The 5202-nt window shown below is 43.0% G+C and overlaps 1 long non-coding RNA gene across 1 annotated transcript; it reads right to left on the minus strand.

The window, feature by feature from the left end:
* Positions 1–2757: 2757 nt before the first annotated feature.
* Positions 2758–4838, minus strand: LOC125304844. Its single transcript, XR_007195285.1, has 2 exons — positions 4047–4838; positions 2758–2878 (listed from the first exon to the last, which is right to left on the minus strand). It is a non-coding gene; the product is annotated as an uncharacterized LOC125304844 (long non-coding RNA).
* Between the last annotated feature and the right edge of the window lie 364 nt (positions 4839–5202).

Here is a 5202-nt window from a genome sequence, read left to right on the forward strand (position 1 = left end):
CAATTAGGGGACCCCTCATCAATCATCTTGACATAAGGTGGATCTTATATCTCTCTGGCAAGGGCTGCATAAAAAAGGTGGGGGAGGATTGGGATTGGGTGGGGGGCACCAACAAGGAGCACCCAAGAGCAACAGGGGCAAGGAAAAACTCCCTTACCAAGGAAGAAACCTTGGGCAGATCCACGGCTCAAGGGGCTAACCCAACTGCCAGGGTCTTGGTGTGTGTGTGTTGGGGGATGACAGGGGAGATGGGATAGTGTGCTGTGTACGTGGGGGAGAGGGCAGTGTGTAATATGTGTGTTGGAGAAGCTTCCTCATGAGACAATGTGCTGTGTATTGGGGGGCAGGGACTTACTATTGCAAGCAGAGTACTGTATGTAATGTATGTGGGAGTGATGACAGTGAAGATGTGTGTGTGGGCGGGAGGGGAGTGGAGCAGTGACTGTGTGTGTGTGTGTGTAGTGTGTAGGTGGGTAGGTGGGGCAGTGTGCTGTGGGTATGTAGAGGGATGTGTGTTGGAGAAGATCCTGAAGACAATGTGCTGTGTATGTGTGGGGGCAGTGTGCAGCAAGTATGTAGAGGAGGCTTACTGTAGCAAGCAGTGTGCTATATGTATGTGAAGTGATGACAGTGATGATGTAAGTGTGTGTGTTGGGGGTCAGGGACTTACTATTGCAAGCAGAGTACTGTATGTAATGTATGTGAGTGATGACAGTGAAGATGTGTGTGTGGGAGGGGAGGAGCAGTGACTGTGTGTGTGTGTGTGTGTAGTGTGTGTGTGTGGGTAGGTGGGGGCAGTGTGCTGTGGGCATGTAGAGGATGTGTGTTGGAGAAGATCCTGAAGACAATGTGCTGTGTATGTGGGGCAGTGTGCAGCAAGTATGTAGAGGAGTGCTGTATGTATGTGAAGTGATGACAGTGATGATGTAAGTGTGTGTGTTGGGGATGGGGGGGTGGGGGCAGAAAGGCTAGGCAATCAAGGACATGGGTAGATGGAGGAGAAATCAAAAATAATAAATAAAAAAAAGTGTGCAAAAGTTGGAGAAAGTCAGATATATGTGTGTGTGTGTGTGTGTGTGTGTGTGTTTTGACGTGTGATGAAATAAGAAAACAAATAAAAGGTCTGTAGCATAGGGAGAGGGATGTAAAAGTGCTAAAAGTCTTGTAGGTGTGTGTGGGTGTGTGTGTGTGTGTGTGTGTGGGGGTCATGAGTGCTGAGGAGTGAATGAGTGCAAAGTCAGTATAGTGTGAGTTCAGAGTTGGGAAATATTTGAGAGTGCTGAGGAGTGAATGTGTGCAAAGTCAGTATAGTGTGAGTTCAGAGTTCGGATGGCCTGGGGATAAAAACTTCTCCTGAGTCTCTCAGTTCTGGCTTTGTGGACTACATAGGCGCCTTCTTGATTTCAGCGGTAGGAATAATCCATTGTTAGGATGAGAAGAGTCCTTCAGAATCTTTTGGGCTCTAGGAGTACTCTTCTGAATAGATATCTTGTAGAGCAGGGAGTTGAGTTCTTATAGTACGTTCAGCTGAGCGCACTACTCTCTGCAGAGTACTACAATCTCTAACGTTATCTCCCCTTGCTGTTACCACCAGTTTTAATAACTTTACCTTTGCGATCATGACCCATTTCATCTAACAACACCACTGGCATCTTCTTTGACTATCAGACCCCAAACAGCAATACATTGAACTACAAAGATGTTATAGTAATGGTGTTCAGTTCATCATAATCTTTATGACATAATGTAATTTGCCGTCCGTCTCCCATCTTTTTGCCGTCCAGCATGGAGCCGTCACGTGACTTAAGTCACGTGTCTGCAAGGTGTGAATCATGGTTCAGTTACAAACGTTTCACTGATTGCTGCCAGGCTGTGGCCGCCTCTACGTGAAGTGTCTTATTATGAACGCCAGCAAATAAATAAAATAAAAAACTATGAGATTCGAACTCGAATGACAAAACTAGAACTATAATCTGCATATTAACCTGATGCATATCACAACGAACGTGAAACACGCATTGAAACGCACAATGTGGAGGAGAAGTCTAATGTGTCTTCATTTTACACAAAATTTTACATATCACAAAAGATATGTAATATCAAATATCAAGATACACGTAGGCCTAGGCTATTTACGTTCGTGTTTTGACATGTTAACATAGGTTTGAGGTGTATTGGATTTATATATTTTAATAATTTATTTCTTAAGGGACAGTTGCATATGTGGCGCAACAGGTTGATGCGTTCATAAAGCTCCTTTCAGTCTAGCCTACGGGTTCAATCCTCGCCATTCACAGTTTTTAAAATGTATACATTTTTAGACAAGCAATGTTTCCTCAATTTAGGCTGAAGATAGACTAGGTGGCCGCGGGCAGCCTGACCAGCAGTCAGTGAAACGTAAAAACCATTAAGCCTAGGCTATACTTTGAAGGTCTAAATAGCTTGGGCAACGTAGCAAGATAACACAGTAGCCAGTTACCATGATCCACTGTGTTAACCTGCTACAAACACAATAACATACTAGGTGACCTCTTTTACTTGTAGGCCTAGTAAATAAGTATGGCCAATTTCACTAGGTTGTGTTAGTCTGGTTAGTGGCGCACGCAGGTAAATATCAGGTCAATGCAAACAGTTTAATTTGGTAGTGGTTCGAGACCCACGTGGAGTTTATTTAGTTTTATTTATTTGGTGGCATATTCATGGTCCAGCGCATGTAGCCTAGCCTAGGCTACTACAGATACTTCCAACGCCGACACATCGTGTTGTAAAGCTTTATTACACAACAAAGTGGAGCATCACAAACATGTCTATTTGAACTTGAGTTAACCAGACGAATCTGCGGCCAGGTATCGAAGGCTAAATCATCAGCTGAACACACCTGCAAGAGAAGGGGGCGGTTACGTTAACTCCAGAGGCAAACATGTAAGCCAGTTAACATGTAAGCCACTCCCTATTAACTCCATTGTACCTGCAATTTGTTGCAGTTCCGCTAGGGGCGATCACGAAAAAGTACAAAAACAATGGGCGTCTATGGAGCTAGACGGCTAAATTTGTCTCTTTCACCTGGTTGTCGTTGAAAAATCGAAGATTTGATTGTGGTTTCTGCAAACTCACTATGGATTATAGGTCAAAAGTTGAATGAACGAGTACTTACGTCCTTTCGATATCTTACAGGGTCATTGTTGCCCACAACACACTAGCTTTCTGCTAATGAATGACGTCATTGACGAATTTGAAAGGCTTTTTTAGAACAAATAAGTGACAAAAAATATAATACTCAGCGGTGTGTATTTTCTCTGTCCCCTCTTTCGCATGCAACATTCAAATTTCTGGGCAAAAAAATATATCCCGAGAAAAGTGGATTTGAAGGGTACAGCTCCATAGACCTCCATTAATTCTGCACTTATTCGTGAGCGCCCTCATGTGGAACCAGAAAAGGAACTGCAACCTGCAAACCGGAAGTTTCCCGAGAGTTCGGTAGAAAGCGGTTCTCCCCTTATTAGACATTCTCTGGTTGAACCATCTAATAACACTCAGATTTCTTGTCTGAGCGGTGGTATGGCTCCATCTTGTGGTAAATTGCTTAACGCGTTAATCATCTAACAACTTTATTGTTCTCACAAAATGAAATGACAATAAAAGATGACAATATCTACATAAATAGGCCTACAGTGGTTGTAATAAAACTTGTTATAGATTTACAAAGGTTTATAGAACAAATGAGAGGCAATAAGACTAATTTTAACAAGGAAACATTATTTATCTTATCCCAAATGGTTATCTTCGTCAAGTCTCAAGACTGTCCCTCAGCTTTGAATTTCAAATCGAAGGCACGTAGGGGTCGTCGTCGTCGTTACGGGAACAGGTGCGCCAGACTACTACACATTTGTAGTTCAAAAGTAGCAGCAAAACCATGATGACCAAAACCAAGCAGACAAGGACGACCACGACCATCCGTCTTTGCGAGCACAGCCGATGGGGGCTACAGAACGTTCCTTGTGCGTCTGGACCCATTTCCACATTTGGAAATACTTCAGACTGCTTACATGTCCAGTGGTGCCATGTTTTCAGCCAGGAACCGACGTGGTGGATATGGCTCCTAATGAAAGGCACGCTGCTGTCGTCCATTCCTCAAATCAAAGTCTTCAGAAGGACTGGTAATCTAGATGGTCTAGTCGTGCAGGTGGGAGAAGGTAATATGAAGGTCTGGTTGCACCGTAAAGACGAATCAAAATATTCCCATATTCTGTTTCTGTTTAACTCAAATGTCGAAGATGCCGCCTGCACGAGAAGAAACCTGTTTGACGTGAGCTTTGTGAAACCACCGTATTTATCAGTCAATTATGATGTCACGCCCTCACGAAATTTGAAGTATTTAGTCCAACCAGGTTAGCAGCTTCTATGCTTGCTTCTATGCCTGCTCCGTCATAGTTTGTTGTTCTGAATATTTAGCAGTGGTATTTAACGTTATAGAAATCATAGGCCCACACCAGTTTAACTGAAAGCAACCATTCTATATGTGAACTGTAAGCTCATGGGGCTATGTAAACAAAGCCAAAAGGCTGAGAATAAATATTAGGGCTAGCCACAAATCACTCATTTTTATCATTGACCGCCTGTCATGGGTTTCGGGTCCAGTCCACAAAGTTTGGTGCAGCAGTTACCAAGCCATCCACAGGGGGTCTCTCATTTCTAGCCCTCATAAGGGCTGATATGGAACTCATACTGCAGGGACATGTGTCACTAGCCAGGGGTATTTTAGGATCATTGTTTTTACACCTGTAGCACTCCAGTAGTTGAGGTGGAGATTGGAAAACAGAATCTGAAAAACATTACACAATGTTACTGACAAATCTGATTATAGGGGCCCAAGGGAAGAGCAACAGTGTTGGGGAGAGAGGGCCCTTGAAAAGTCTGGATTATTTACCTGGTTTGAGCCAGAGCCATATAAAGGTAGAGTTGCGACAACTCCATTGACGCTAATGTTCCATTTTTTTCCAACAATGGCAGCTAATGGAAGCCTCAAATAGTTCCCGGAAGTTAACAATTAATAATAGCAGTAGTGCAGTTACAGCAGTATAGACTGTTTGTAGCCAACATTTCAGACTCAGATTTCCTTTGCCTCATCCGAATAATAATAATAATAATAACAGTAATAGTAGTAAAGTAATAGTAGGCTATCAATAGCCTAATTATAATAAT

Source organism: Alosa alosa, chromosome 12 (genome assembly GCF_017589495.1).
Source record: "Alosa alosa isolate M-15738 ecotype Scorff River chromosome 12, AALO_Geno_1.1, whole genome shotgun sequence".
NCBI lineage: Eukaryota > Metazoa > Chordata > Actinopteri > Clupeiformes > Clupeidae > Alosa > Alosa alosa.